Raw genomic sequence first — 16,103 nt, 5'->3', positions numbered from 1 at the left:
TGTATTTTTATCATTCTTTAGAATATCTAGGCATTTTTATTATTTTATAATACTTCACAGAGAGTGCACTCCTCTTCAGCCTGTTCCTTGGATGATACCCTCCTGTTGCCTACTTTCTTGGTACACCACTGAAAACCTGGAGAACACCACTCTCCTGTCTTTATCCATGGCTACTTCTCAGGCTAGAGTCTAAAGCCAAATTACTGCTGTTTCATTTTGGGGTATTTTTAAATGTTATTCTCTCTGCTTAGAGTTCCTCCTACTCCAAACACATACTTTATCTGGTTTACCTCTTTAAGACACAGCTGAAGCATAGCTTTCCCCAGGAAGTTGCCTCTGCTTACCCAAGACTGAGTCATATGCTATCCCAACCTTGGGCTTCCACATTATTTTCTAAATACTGAATTTCTGCTTTGGTCACATGTACTCTAATCTGTTCATGACTCTCTCTCTCACTTGCTGTGTGCAAAGCAGTCTTATTCATTTCCATGTCTCCAGGTCCTAGGGAAATACAGATGCTATACAATATGCAATGGGGCCATACCCTCATCAACCCTTCATAACTTGAAAATATCATAAGTCAAAATGCATTTAGGGCTGGGTGCAGTGGCGCATGCCTGTAATCCCATTGGTCCTGGAGGCTGAGGCAGGAGGATTGTAGTTCAAAGCCAGCCTCAGCAAAAGAGAGGCACTAAGCAACTCAGTGAGATTCTGTCTCTAAATAAAATACAAGATAGGGCTGGGGATGTGGCTCAGTTGTTGAATGACCAGAGTTCAATCCCCATCACTCCCCCCAAAATGCATTTAGGGCTGGGGATATAGCATAGCAGCAGAATGCTTGCCCTATGTGTGCAAAGCTTTATGTTCAATCCCCAGTAACACACACACACACACACAAATACACACACATACACACACACACAGAGCTTTTAGTACATCTAACCTATGGGACACAATAGCTTAGCAACATGGTACACTATAAAGCACCAGGTGTTTCCTCTTCTGATGGAGTGGCTGACTGGGAGCAGCAGTTCGTTGCTGGTGTTGAACATCATGAAAGAGTGTCTTACCACAGATTCCTCGCCCCGGGAAAGATCAAAATTCAAAATATGGAGTATGGTTGCTAATGAATATGTATTGTTCCTGCATCATTATCAAATTCAATCTTTGTAAGTCAGAGACCATCTGTACTTGTCACAATAATATAGGCTGGTGACAAAGGTGTTTACACAGTGTTGGGACACATGCTTTAAATTCTAGAGAACACTTATTTTCATGGGAAAAAAATGCAGAGAATGCTCTCAGTATCTCCTTTCATTTCTTTTCCTGGTGCCCTTGACAATCCCTCCTGTGAACTTGCCACATATCCTGCAATGCCTGGGTTCAACTCCACCTCGGCCGCAAGATTCCCAAAGTGGAAGACATGTTTGAGTTTTGAATAATGGCTTTCCACAAATCTCTGCAGAGCTTTTGTTTCAGTCTAGTATTGGATTAGTATTCCATTCATTTAACTCCACCAGTAAATAGTGACAGAATTCAGAAATCCGAGCTTTAATAATGTGAAATTTAAAAAAGGCATTTGAGATTCTTGACAGCTGAAGCTAGGACATTTAAAATACATGTGACAGGGAACCAAATTGTGACATGTTCTCTCTCGAATCATCAAAGAGGTGTGCTCTAAAATGATTCCTATTCCAGGGGAGTGAATACAATCTGTTCCTCTTTTCCTATTGCGGCCATTTACAAATTGTCACCAGTTCTTACAGAGAGTTTCTTCCGAGTGTTTCTCATCAACCATATCTTTTTGTTCATTTTAATTTTAACAGTCTTATGAGCGTTCTCCCATACCATACCATGTCTTCTGTAGTGTTTCTTTAAGTAGTATTATAGGTATCCAGGAGCAGTGGCCCACACCTGTAATCCCAGCTACTCTGGAGGCTGAGACAGGAGGATTACAAGTTTGAGGGCAGCCTGGGCAACTTAGCAAGACCCTGTTTCAAAAGAGAAAATGCTGGGGATGTAGCTTACTGGTAGAGCACACGCCTAGCACATACTGTGCGGCTCTGGGTTTAATTCCCAGCCCCTCAACAAATAACTAAGTAAATAATATTCTAATGTTGAAATTTCTCAAAGAGCTAGAAGTACTGGTGTGCTGGTAAATGTTTCACCAACTCTCTGGGGGAATCCTATATTTGTAGTGCTTGCCAATTTCCATGGTGCTAATACTAGCACGTGATGACATTGAGCTAGGGGTTGGAGAAAGGTCAACCCTGTTGGTTCTAGGCAGTGCAAACTGGTTTGTGTCACCTTCGACACATCATCACTGCACTTTTCTCAATTGCCACCTAAATCAAGCTACCTTCAGATTCAGAAATCTGCCTGCCATGGAAATAGGAAAAATAAATAATCAGTCTGTCCACTTTTCTCCATCTCCACAGTACTTCATTAGGTCACTTGATTGGAGACTGTGTTGGCCATTTAAGTGATCTCTCTGATTCCACTCTTGCCCCCTAGAAATATTCACACAACACCCCAGATGATTCTTTTTTTGTTTGTTTTTAGCTTTATTGATGAGCTATATCTTCACCCCTTTTTATTTTAAAATTTTTACAAAGGGTCTCCCTGAGTTGCCCAGGCTGGCCTCTAACTTGAAATCCTTCCTGCCTCTGTCTTCTGATCAGCTGGGTTTACAGGAGTGCATCACTGTGCTTGGCACAGAATGACTGTTATCATTTTTTAAATCCTAATTGATGGTGTCACTTGTAAGGATGCAATGTTGCACCACACCAGTGGCCATGCCAAAGGTGCCCCATGGAGTCATGCAGGGCTGCTCTGAACAACCCATATTCTGCAACACCAGCCTCTGCCTAAAGTCCCCAGGAGTCTTCCATTAGTCTTAAGGATTTGTGTAACAGTTTGCATCTGTATCACACATGGCCTAACAGGTTTTCCAAGCATCTCATTACCTGACTCAGCTCCCTTTTCTGCCCCATCCGTGGGCTCCCTCTGACTTGCTTGGCTCCAGTTCCTCCACCCCTTGTGTGTGTCATACCAAGCTCTCTTCAAAATCCTGCCTGGAACTCTCTCCTTGCTCTTTCTTCAGGCTAATCTCTTTTTCCAAAGTCTCTGCTCACCAAATACTTTTAGAGAGGTCTCCCTTGTTCTGCTAATCTAAATTAAGTCTCTTCAATCACTCTCTTCCAGTTCTTTCTCTGCAAAACATTACAACATGCACTATCAGTGTGCGCCAAAAGCAGTTCCTATGCCCCCAAAAGATAACTTGTGGTTATATTTTGATTTATTTTAATCCTAATTCAGGTCAAAAAATCTATTTGTCCTTAAAATTTTAAATTCACAATAAATGTCATGTTGTTCTATTAATAAATAGAAAGACTTTTAATAATCACTGTTGGGGAGGCCATTGATTAATGTCTGGGCATATTTATAAACTTAAATTCCTAAAGCATTTGAAATTACATTCATAAATTTAGTATAGTTGCTTTTATTGTCTAACAAAAAGAATATAAGTAACTCTAATATATTTAACATAAATATGGTGGATATCGGGTTTTCTTAAGTGTTTCAATACTGGCTGTAAATGTAGTAAGATTTTTCTAACACATTGAACTTAAAGTAAGAAGTTAATATATTACTCAATTTTATAACATAAATTGAAATCATAAGGCAATTCTGCTTGATTTGCTATCATACTAAATTCCCCCAACAATTATAAGCATTCTAAATAGCAAACACAGATCTATAATTTCTGTACTTACCACAGCTATGAGTACAGTAAGTTTGAATGAATTTCTCATTATTATTTACTCCATTACCTTTATTCTCAATTCCAGATTTTCCTGGAATTAAAAAGAACAGATGAAGTAAACCATTATACCATGGCAAACAATTGTTCTTTTCTTCAGTGGAAGGCACTGAGGAAAAAACTGAACCATGATTTGACCAGGACTTGAAATTTTGTTTTCATATCATACTGAGGCCTATTTGTGGTCATTTTTACAGGGATTTCATAGTTAAAAAAGAGTCTCGTGTTCACTTCTCTAATTCTAGCCAAATTTGGGTCTGCAGTGCCTCTAAGTTTCAAGTTGAGGTTGGAATCCTTTACTCCCTTAATGGCGTTATTCTTTTTTTTTTTTTTTTTTTTTTGGAGGGGAACTGGGGATTGAACTCAGGGGTGCTCAATCACTAATCCACATCCCCAGCCCGATTTCATATTTTATTTAGAGACAGGGTCTCACTGAGCTGCTTAGTGCCTTGCCCAGGCTGAAGCTGGCGTTGAACTTGCAATCTGCCCATCTCAGCCTCCAGTGCTGCTGGGATTACAGGCCTGCGACCTGGCTATGGCTTTACTCTATTTTAAATTTACAATTCATTCTTCCTGGCAGGCAGGGCTAAGCCACTATTGATATTTAAATAAATACATTTGGATTCCCCAAAGCCCTTTGTAGTTTTTACACAGCTCTGTTTATATCAATAAGATGAGTCTTAATGATAGAAATGGAATCTCCACTTATACTCAGGTCTGTAAAAACACTTTAAAAATGTTATCTTATTTTAGTTTATAATTAGAGCCCCCCAATCAATCAGGAAATAAAAATAATATTACAGTCAATACCCACATCCCTCCTTTTCTTTCCTTTAGGTTCCAGGGAACTTACTGAGTGCCTTGACATGCAGGGTAAGAGGGACTGGTCCTTCACTGTCCTCCATTCAAGTGGCCTTGGCCCTGAAGTCTCTTGTCTGATGATTTCACATGTTAGCCTGAACTGGCGATATGTCGCTTCCTCATTCCATCTGTAGGGCCCTCTAGAAAATGATCTGCCTTGCTTCCTTTATATATCCCTTAGCCCAGGGTAATCCATTCTGCTGCTTCCTTGCTATGATGGGCTATAGAAAATGCTTGGAGGACTTCTGACATCCTATGAGTAGTAATATATATAATATATATAACATTAATAATCTATATACCAATCATATAGCCTATGAGTAGTATTTATATGTGTACATTTTATATATACATACATACATATGAAAAATATATAGCAGGTTCTAAATCCCTGAGAAAGCAAGACAAGCAGAGACTCAGACTGATTTCTCTTTGAGGATCTGATATTCTGTAGGAGCAGGAAACCTCTCTTGGTGAACAAGAAAGAAGGCCTAGAATATCACTGCAAGGACTGGCCATTTCATGGTAGAAAGGTGAGGAATTTGATGGGTCACTCCTGTTTCCTAAGCTGGGCACTCAGCTGGAAGTAAATGGAGGAGAGAGAGTCTGTGTGATGTGGAAGGTTTGAGAAAAAAGCAGAGTGTCCCTCACTGATGGGGGCCAACTTATGAACCTGACAATGAAGTGGAGGGTACTGAGGGCCAAGAATCGCAGGTTGTGGTTGGGGCAGGGGCAGGTGCAGAGGAGATGAAAGGGAAGAGCGTTAGGAAAGTTCACAGAACCCAGCACCTTAAAAAAAGTGTTTACGAGCAACATGTTTAAACAAGAAAAAAGACCTGATGGTGGGTAAAAGGAGATAGAAGGACAGGGCGGAGTATGTCGTTTGGTAGGGACAGTGGGCTGGAAGCTTGATGCTGAGAGGGACATGTGAGGACAGGGGACCTATCCAGAGCTTTGTAGGAGTGCTCAGAGAGAAAGGTACCTGAAAACGAGGTGCTTGAAAGTTAACCATGACAGTTGGAGAGCCGACTCTGGAAGTAGGTCAGATGGAAGGAAAAATCTTTTAAGAAGGGAGTGAGGAATAGGGAGCAATGTCTTCACAGGCACAGGAATTGTTTTGGGGGATAATGAGAATGTTCTGGAATGGAGTAGCAGTAGTGGTTGCACAGTATTGTGGAAGTACCAAATACCACTCAATCATCCACTTTAAATCATTAAATTTATGTTTTGTAAATGTTTCCATGTTATTTTGTGGGAAGGGTGCAGGGATTGAACTCATGGGCACTCAACCACTGAGTCAGCCCTTTTCTTTCTTTCTTTCTTTCTTTTTTTTTTTTTTTTATTTTATTTAGAGACAGGGTCTTACTGAGTTGCTGAGGCTGGCTTTGAACTCACGATCCTCCTACCTCAGCCTCCTGAGCCACTGGGATTACAGGTACATGCCACCACACCTGGCTAATGTTTGTTTTTTAAATGAAAGGATGGGGATGTCAGCATGAGGGCAGGGGGTATCAGCAGGCCAGGTGGGACCTAGCACTAGTGTATGCTCCTGTGCATTTGTTCTTCATTTGCTCCATGAACATTCAACCCAATTTACTGGAGACTTACTATATACAGTCTATTAAATGCAGGGGAGACGGGGTGAGGGGTTCAAATAAAAATAAACAGTGGCTCACACCATAAAGAATAATTACTTGGGGCTAGGAATGTGGCTCAAGCGGTAGCGTGCTCGCCTGGCATGCGTGGGGCCCGAGTTCGATCCTCAGCACCACATACCAACAAAGATGTTGTGTCCGCCGAGAACTAAAAAATAAATATTAAAATTCTCTCTCTCTCTCTCTCTCTCTCTCTCTCTCTCTCTCTCTCTCTCTCTCTCCTCTCTCACTCTCTCTTTAAAAAAATATAAAAAAAAGAATAATTACTTAAGGGGCTGGGGTTGTGGCTTAGTGGTAGAGCACTCGCCTAGCTCGTGCAAGGCCCTGGGTTCGATCCTCAGCACCCCATAAAAATAAATAAGAGAGGTATTGTGTCCAACTACAACCAAAAAATTTTTTTAAAAAATAATAATTAGTTAAATGAGAAAATACTTGCACAGTAGCTGTAAACAAGGTGTATAAGTAGGTCCATCTGAGTCATGAGAGTCTTGAAGACAGACATTATACTTTCTTGCATTCACATCACAGGAAGTATTTGCAGGAACTATGAGTCCTAATTTACTTATATCACACCTATTTATGTACTCAATAAATATTGTCTGACCCTTAGGCCCTTTAGTATCTTTGAATAGTGCCAGTATAAGTATGAGAATCAAAATAACAAAAATAATAAGAGTAACAGTGAATGCTTATCTTAGCTGGTTTGGACTGCTCTGAAAAAATACCTTTGACTGGGTAATTTATAGACAATAGAAACTTGGTGCTCATTATTCAGGAAGCTGGGGAGTCCAAAATCTAGGCACTAGCAGATTTGGTGAGGATCCCTTCATTGTAGAGAGCACCTTTCTATATGTCCTCTCATGGCAGGAGGAGTGAACCAACTCCCTCAACCCTGTTTAAAAGAGCACTAATCCCATTCATGAAAACAGAGCCCTTGGGAACTGATCACCTCCCAGAGGCCCTGCCTTTTGCAATGCTATTGCATGGAAGATTCCATTTGAACATGTGAATTTGGAGGTCACAGTCATTCAGACCACAGCAATGCTGCTTTCCCTGTGCCGGGGATCTTATGTGTATATTAACTCATCTAATCTTTATGAAATTCTATGAGGCAGGTGTCACTCAGTCAGAAATTAGATAGATAAAAACTGAGTCACTGGTCAGAGACATAAAAGCAAAAAAGGCAGAACCAGGCTTTGAACCTGGCTAGCATCAGATAACAGATAACGCACCATACATTTCAAAGGCAAGAAGAAAGGATTTTGAGAATTTTCAACATAAATGATAAATAGGAGAAAGAACTATTTACCTTGGTTTAAACATTACATCAAACATATAAAATGTATTAAAACATCACCTGGTACCCCCTTAATATGTACAATTTTTATGTTTTTAAATAAAAGGACATTTTGCTCCACTACACTCTGAAGTTTGTGAACCAGACGAGCAGTCTTATTCTGTAGAACCACACAGAGGCATCAAAGAGCGCCAACAGGGAAGATTCCCAAAGTGTTACTGCCCTTTCTGCTTCAACAGTTCTTTCAGGTAAAAATAGTATTTACACATCACCAGGGAAAAACCAGTGAGGTGTGAGTTCTAGACTCAGACATTTAGTTCTGTGAACTCACATCACTTCTGACGTGGTCACTGTGGCAGGAAGCAGGGTATTGTGCAATGCTCCTAACTACCTTTGTGACTCATGGTGAGTTACTTGACCCCTCTGTGCCTCCCTTCCCTCATGTTTACAATGGAAATCATAATGCTGCCTACTTCATAGATTTTCTTGCTGTGGATTAAAGATAGTAAATATCAATTCTTGCTGTGGATTAAAGGTAGTAAATATCAACCTCATAGTACAAGACCCAGAGGATGGTAAATGTGTGTAAAGTTTCTGCATATACCTATCAGTGCTTCTCCATTTCCTATCAAAGTCCAAACCACTGAATGAAAGCAAAGATAAAAGGAACAGGGACAGACCTTGGTGGATCAGTGATGCTTTATTAAGCAGTAGAAGGGCCCATTTTTAGGAGAAAGATGGCAACTGGTTACAACAGGGGTCTAAGTTTGATAGGGTTTAGTTAGACTTAATCACAGCAGAGGGTGTGGGTTGGGCAGTCAGGGAAACAGTTGTAGAACAGGAAACTGTGAAAGTCCAGAGCACAGTTGTCTTCCTTCTTTCCCTTGAACCCATTGTTTTCTTTTCTCCCTGGGGGTTGTAGTTTTCCATATCCTCCTTTCCAGACTCTGAACAGAGATAATGAATAAGGGCATCTATATCACATCCGGCTGCATCCTGCTGAGAAGGAGTAGTGTCAGGGACTCTCAGAGTTCTGGGAGAGAAGACAGAGACCCCAGTGGTAGAGGCTGAAGAGAGGTGTATATGGAAGAAGCCTCAGGTCATCTTAGAGGAAGTCCCCCTTTTTGTGGTTTCAGGGAATCAGATTGTGAGCACAGGAGAACGGCTTTGACGCGTTCCTGGGAGGCGGTTTGAGCTAAACAGGTCACCTTACATTGAAACTGTTTCTGTATAAAATCAAGAATACAGAGAAGAAAGCTTATTATGAGAAAGATGAATATTAAGGGGGAATAACCAGGAGGTCCATCATTTTAGATTCCCCCAATAAGGACGACCAAAATCAGCTGGATCTCGTCTTTGCTATTCCAGATGGTCCTGGAGCTGTCTCTTACCACTTCTGATTGGTTTTCATAGAAACTGCATTCTTCCTGAACCAGTTTTGCAAGACAACAGGTGTCAGGGAGTTCAGTTGATTTTGTAAAATCAGTACAAAGTCGGCAACCTGTTGGATGTCTGGATAACCTGTTCTGATGACTTTACATAGTAATGAGTTGAGGCTCCCTATCCTCCTGCTCCGGTGCCTATCCCAGCAGATATCCCTAGGAGTAAGGGAGGAAATGGAAGGGCTCACTTATGTTCACTGTAATTGGGACAGGGAAACTTTGGTTGTTAGGTAAAATGTCAATTTGAGGATTGAGGAAGACCAAGGTACAGAGGCCAGTCCAATTTTTGGTAGGCAGGGGTGAAAGGAAAGTGACCACAACACTCGGAGCAACCAAAAGATCTTTATTGCAGCAGTGCAACAAAGAGAAAAGAAAGAAGGAAAGAGAGAGAGAGAGAAAGAAGAGAAGAGATGAACAGGGAGAGAGCAAGAGCAAGAGAGAGACAGAGAGCGTGACAAGAAAGATAAAGAGAGCAAGAGAGAGAGAGAGAGAGAGAGAGAGAGAGAGAGAGAGAGAGAGAGAGAGAGAGCAAGAGAGAATGGGGCCTGGCAGGAGGGAGTTTTTATAGCCCAAATCTAATGGGGCCTCTGGGTCTGCAAGCTGCCTTGTTGGCCCAAGGGGGGTTGAGTGCTCAGCCTTGAGCAGGACTTGACACAAAGAGGTGATAAAGGACCAGATAGAGGGGGGTTTGATTGCATGGGCTATCTTGCAGCCAACATCTGTTCAGCCTGCCCTGCAGACAACACAGTTCAGCTTGCTCTGCACCCAACATTCCTCCCTTTTTGTTTTTCTAAGTGACATGGGGGAATGCATAAACGGCTACTTCGTGCTTAATGGTGGGGGGAGTTAGACCTAGAAGGAGAAGTGGAGGAATGTTCGAGGGACAGGTCTGAGAACACCAGGGCAGCCAGAAATAACACTTCGTGGCTACAGACAACTACTGTGGTAGGGGCAAAGTCCATAAAAGTTCCTTGAAGCCACAAGTCCTCGATGGCATCAAACCAGCCCTGGATGGAGGAGATTCTTGGTATCAGCCACTGGTCCTGTAGCAGGGACTCTAGGAAGTATTGGAGGTGGCTTGGTTGAATCCAGTAATGTTAAGGGTGACAGCCTGATTGCAGCCAGTGGAAGGGCAATCGCCTTGACCCATAAACTGAGAGTGGGTGGTGTCATCCTGGTGCCATGTCACTTGGATGTAGAAGCGGCATCTGTGGTTTGAGATAAAAACTTGAGAGAGAATAATGATTAGTAAAAGAAGAAGAGGGTTGGTGAGAAATTTTGAGTTTGGTGGGCGTGGTGGAAGTCCAGGACTGGACATTTGGAACAAGTGCCTTTTTAAGGTGGGAGACATGGTGGAACCAGGGGGAGTTTAGGTTTGATGCTTCCTTGTGGGGATACTGTAGAGCAGACAGAATAAGCAGAGTGGATGTGCTGGAGAGTCGTTCTCATTCCTAGGACGTGAAAGAGGGGTTGTGAAAATTGGAAAAAGGGGTTAGAGAGGGTTTTAGATGGGCACAGTGTCTCTGGAGCCAGAGGAGTTGGTCATGAGTCGTAGATCTCCATCTTGGGCACCAGGGCTGGTAGTCTTAAAGAAGTAGTTGATTGACTGACTTGTTGGTGAATTTGTGTATCTGATCTTGCAGGAACTTCTGTAGGCAATTTAATAGACAGGGTCCTATTAGGGAAACATAGAGAGGACTAATAGGGGTCCTGCGAGGGGGAGGAGCCAAGGCCATACTTGACTGAACATTCCCCATGGAGCCTATTGGCCTAGTTTCTGTCTCCTCTTTTCTAGCTGTTCTTATCCTTCATTAGTCCCAGGAATGACTGTGTTTTGGCTTAACTGGTTTGGGTGGGTGTTTAAGACAAAGTTGGTCAAAATTGACTTTGTTTCTATCTATTGTTAAGAGTCAGCCGAGTTCCCATAGGGGTCACCTGGGGGGAACTTGAGAGCAGCTTCTTAGTTCTGTTAGTGCCATTTGCGCTAGAATGGGTCCAGGTCTTGCTTGACCATGTGGCTTCCCTTTGGAAGCATCAGAGATGTCTCCTATCTCCAATGACCCTCCTATTCACAGCAAGTGCACTGATTGGCTTTTCATTCTCCAGTGGTCTCATTAATCTCCCTGATCAGGAGGTTATGTGGCCCAGAGTTGAAAAGCTCTTTAGAGAAATTCCCTGTTCCCTGGATTCAGACTGACTCAGAGGGCCAGAGCCAAATATTGGTTTTCTTGACCATTTTAATTTAACTTTAAATCTTGATCATAAACATCCAGCAAAGTCAGTTTCACCCTAAATTAAGAGTATTGGGCTTTAGCTGAAGTCTGGCCTACTTTGGAGTCATTCTGACATGTAGTAAAATGGGAGGCATAGCCTTATCTCAGGTAAGCCAGGGCTCTTTATAAATCTTAGGTAAAGTGTTCTAGTATTGAAGTTGATCTTTTTTTTTATATTATTTTATAAAGTTTACATATGTTGTTGCTTGATGTCACATGAATACTAGGTAATACAGTATATTACATTTAAATTGTACCCAGTGTATAGAACTTTATATTAATCTTTTGATAACAGATCCAGTTATAGAACATTAAATGATATAAATAAATCTCCGATATGCTATTTTTATAAGCCTAAAATAACCATGCAACCTTTTGGAGAACACTAGCTTGATATAATTTTTTAAAGCTCTATCTTAATGACTTATATACCTGGAAAATATGAACACCTTTAATATACAAAGAAGAGTAATAGTACCACAATTACTATTGATGTTTTTGTATTAATCAAGTTTAGCTTTTAAAGAAATAACATATTACAATATTGCAAAATAACAGTTTTTGTTTAACCATAGTTGTATACACAGACCTTCTTAAGTACTTACTTAAACCTAGATAGCCAGCGTACACAGACCTTCTTCATCACTTGCTTAAACCCTCTTATTTACTTAATAGACTCTCTTATCCAGAAACACATTTTCCTTCTATTAAATCCATACTTAGAACCTTCTAATTTCTCTTTCCTATCTGTTAACTCTTTTTTTACATCTTTAAATAATCCTTGTAAATTTCTGAATTTAGGCAAGTTATTCCATTTTAATAAGAGATATTTTGTTATTTGCAGCACACAATTAATCATATCTGTTGACCATTTCATGACAACATGAACAATGTTTAAGTATATAGAATTATACTGTTGTAGGGACAGACAAGGCAAGGCACCTAAGATAGCACTGAAGATAGGGAAACAATTTTATTTGGTTGCAACCGGATTCAGAGGGCATTGCTTCTGTTGTAATCAATTAATTTCCTGAACCCCAAGTTTAGGTTGTTTCAGAATTTTGTACCCAACATGTAAGGGAAGGGGCTCAGAAGTTCACAGTCTGCAGAAGTTCACAAAAAGCAGTTTTTTTTTTTTTTTTTCCCCTCTGTTCTGGGCAAGTTAACCCTTCAAGGACACTTGGGAGGGGGAGAGCTTTTTCTTCCCTTTCTCTCCTCTTCCCCTCACCCTCCCCACCTCCTGCCAGCTGTTATCATGGAGCCCAGTTGGTAACTTCCTTATCTTAGACATGTAGCCTTCTCTGTGAAGCACCAGCTCAAAGCCAGAGGCCTTGTTTTACATATTTTGTGAAAAACTAGTAATGGGGTGTCCAGTGCCTGGAGTGCTGATTTTTTTTTCAGCCAGTGGCCAAGTAAAACAGGGCAACAGGAAAATAGGAAGTTTATCTACATTGAACTTTTTGTAGAGATTCTTTTGCTGAAAGTCCTAAAATCAGCCATGGTGAAGATTTCTGGAGAAGGTCAGTTAAGACTTTTCTATGGGCCTGTGTAGGGAGGGGAAGACGGGAAGGTGGGGCTGAGAGCAGTTTGGTGGATTTGAGAATGAGGAAGGAGTGATGTAAAAGAATAGAATTTTCCCCAGCAAGGAAAATTTGAGCAGTAGAACAGGTAGAGCAGAGGGGAGGATGGGAGTGAATATCCCCAAAAGCCTGTAAGGGACAATTCTTAGTAACCTGTTTTCAGTGATGACAAAGCAACTTTAAAGGCCTTTTCACCAGATCTCTGATAGGGGTCCAAGGGCTCTCCTCAGCTTGTTTGAGCTTTGGGTTAGCTGGTAAGAGGACCTGGTGGCACCTGGTGTGGGCTCTGACAGAAGAGGAGAGGAGTGAGTGGGTGAAGGGATTCCTTCAGTACCTGCTACCTCAGGAAAGAGGCAATGGTGTGAGGAAAGGCGGTTGTTTAGTTTTTGATCTAGTGAGTGGAGAGGAGAAGTCAGGTTGTTCAGGTGGGGGAGACAGTGGAGGGGCTGGGGCAGAAGGTTGAGGATGAGGACCTATTTGAGCCTGGCGATAGGGTGGAAATTCATCAGTAGGGTCAAAAGTAGTGGATGAGTCTGGAGGAGGAGGAGATTGGGGATCAGTGGTTGTGGGTGTTGGTTTGCACCTAGAAAAATTTGCAGAGGTCTGCAAGAGGTGCAGAGAGCACAAGCAAGAAGAAAGCTTTGATGTAGCAGCTTTTTACCCATTTTTTCAAATGCTCACAGTAATTGTAGAGATCCCTTAGAATGGAGGGATCCAGGGACCCAAAAGGGGGGCCATCTACTTTGGTTGTCTAAGGGATAAGTGGGCCAGGCCTGGGTGCTATATTTGATCAATTTTGGGGGTTTGATGTCTGGTGTCAAGGAGAGGGTTTTGAGGTTATCCAAGAGGCATTGTAGGGGAGAGTCGACTGGCAGAGAGGACACAGTACCCATGTCGCAAAGTAGTATAAGGAGGAGGGAAGGGGACGCAAACTTGGTATAGAGGAGAAGGAAGGAGACACAACCGTAGTATAAGAGAGAAGGAGGAAACTGATTTATTGGCAAAAGGGGCATCCCTGCTAGAGCCAAAAATCAGGAGTACCTTAGTGGCAGGTTCAAGCTGCAGAGATTGGTCGTCACCCGAATCCTGACAGTCGAAGATCTCCTCCTGGACGCGGAGCTGGAGCAGTGGGAGACCTTTGCCAAGGCTTTTCTTTTCGGTTCCCCTCCTGAAGAGGCCGGAGACTTGCAGGGCCAGAAAGAGGGGAAAGAGAGAGACAGGGGAAGAGAGTGAGAAAGGGGAGGGTAAGCGTCTCTCTGGTGGCCAAGTCTTGAAGGTGTGAGGACTAGGATTTTAAGAGAGCCACCGAGGCCTTGAAGGTCTGGGTGGGGTGTGATGTTCAGTTCTCTGTTATGTGTTCCTGGAGGTTACACAGTCCTTTGAGGGATACCTACAAAGCCTATGCTGGTAACTACCAGCTGGGAAGGGAAGGGAATAATTTTGAACCCAGGAGTCTATTCTGCCCAAGGAAGGATTCCCTGAGGGCCACCGCGGCCTTGAAGGCTGTGTTGGGGTGTTTTCCTCCCTGCAGGTAGGCAAAGAGGTTTGCCAGTCAATCAACGGTCAAATCCTCCTGACACCACCATTGGGTTTAGGACTCCAGGAAGGGGAAACTCACCAATCGAAGCTTGGTGGTGGATGGAGTTCTCGTGATCGAGAAAATGGGTTCAGGCCTGGGTTCAGGCCATCCGGTGAGTGGCACTTCCGAAGGAAGAGGGACCCAAAAGTGGGTTTTAACCCTCTCCCGGGTTTCGGCACCAATAAAAGGAAAGTGACCACAACACTCGGAGCAACCAAGAGATCTTTATTGCAGCAGTGCAACAAAGAGAAAAGAAAGAAGGAAAGAGAGAGAGAGAAAGAAGAGAAGAGATGAACAGGGAGAGAGCAAGAGCAAGAGAGAGACAGAGAGCGTGACAAGAAAGATAAAGAGAGCAAGAGAGAGAGAGAGAGCAAGAGAGAGAGAGAGAGAGAGAGAGAGAGAGAGAGAGAGAGAGAGAGAGAGAGCAAGAGAGAATGGGGCCTGGCAGGAGGGAGTTTTTATAGCCCAAATCTAATGGGGCCTCTGGGTCTGCAAGCTGCCTTGTTGGCCCAAGGGGGGTTGAGTGCTCAGCCTTGAGCAGGACTTGACACAAAGAGGTGATAAAGGACCAGATAGAGGGGGGTTTGATTGCATGGGCTATCTTGCAGCCAACATCTGTTCAGCCTGCCCTGCAGACAACACAGTTCAGCCTGCTCTACACCCAACAAGGGGTAAATATGAGCCTCACAAAGGAAAAATACCTCAGAATTTGGGGGGTACCAGGGCTATGGGGCTGACACAGTGTATGTATTAAGTTCCATTCAAAGAACTATTGTCTTTTAAATGCCTGGGTCTGGCTGTACTTTGGTCATAACTGTTCTTGCTAGGTGTTCAACATCAACTTGACCTGCCTTGGCCAAGTTGACCTTGTTCCTATCTATTGTTAGATAGTTCCCTCAGGGGGTCACACTTGGGAACTTGTGAGCAGCCTCTTAGCTCCTTTGGTGCCATCCGCCAGGAAGGACTAGGGTCTCCTTGACCACGTGGCTTCCCTTAGAAGCATCAGGGATGTCTCCTTCTGCAATGACCCTCCTCTTTGCAGCATGAACACCGGTGGCTTTCTGTTCTCTTGAGTATCATTCACCTTCTCTGAACAGGAGGTCACATGGCCCAGAGTCACAAACCTATTAGAGAAGTTCCCTTGTCCCCTGGGTTTGAGTTAACTCAGAGGGCAAGAGCCAAATATTGGCCATTTTCTTTCTTGGCTCTTTTATTTCTTAACTTTTTACTCTCCAAGTTTTGATCTTAAATATCCAGCAAGCCAGTTTCACCAGTCTTAAAGAAAGAGTACTGGGTTTTACCTTTAATATCTATTACTTTATAGTTATTTACCCCTTTTATTTAACTGAGGTCAGTATTAATGCTGGAAGTTAGTCTTACATTTTGCCTGTCCTATAGATCTAAACTTGGCTAAACTTGATTTCTTTCTTGGTACACTTTTTTTTTTCTGTTTAATAGCAGTAGATTGGAAAGACTATATGGATATAGAGCAGAAAGCGACAAAGTTGGTGAAAGAGAGCCTACGATGTCACTGATTCTCTTATTGTCCCATGAAACTGCTCCAGTTGTTTCTACATTGTAGAATATATAACA

Source organism: Ictidomys tridecemlineatus, chromosome 1 (assembly GCF_052094955.1).
Source record: "Ictidomys tridecemlineatus isolate mIctTri1 chromosome 1, mIctTri1.hap1, whole genome shotgun sequence".
NCBI lineage: Eukaryota > Metazoa > Chordata > Mammalia > Rodentia > Sciuridae > Ictidomys > Ictidomys tridecemlineatus.
Note: the sequence above shows the minus strand (reverse complement) of the source record.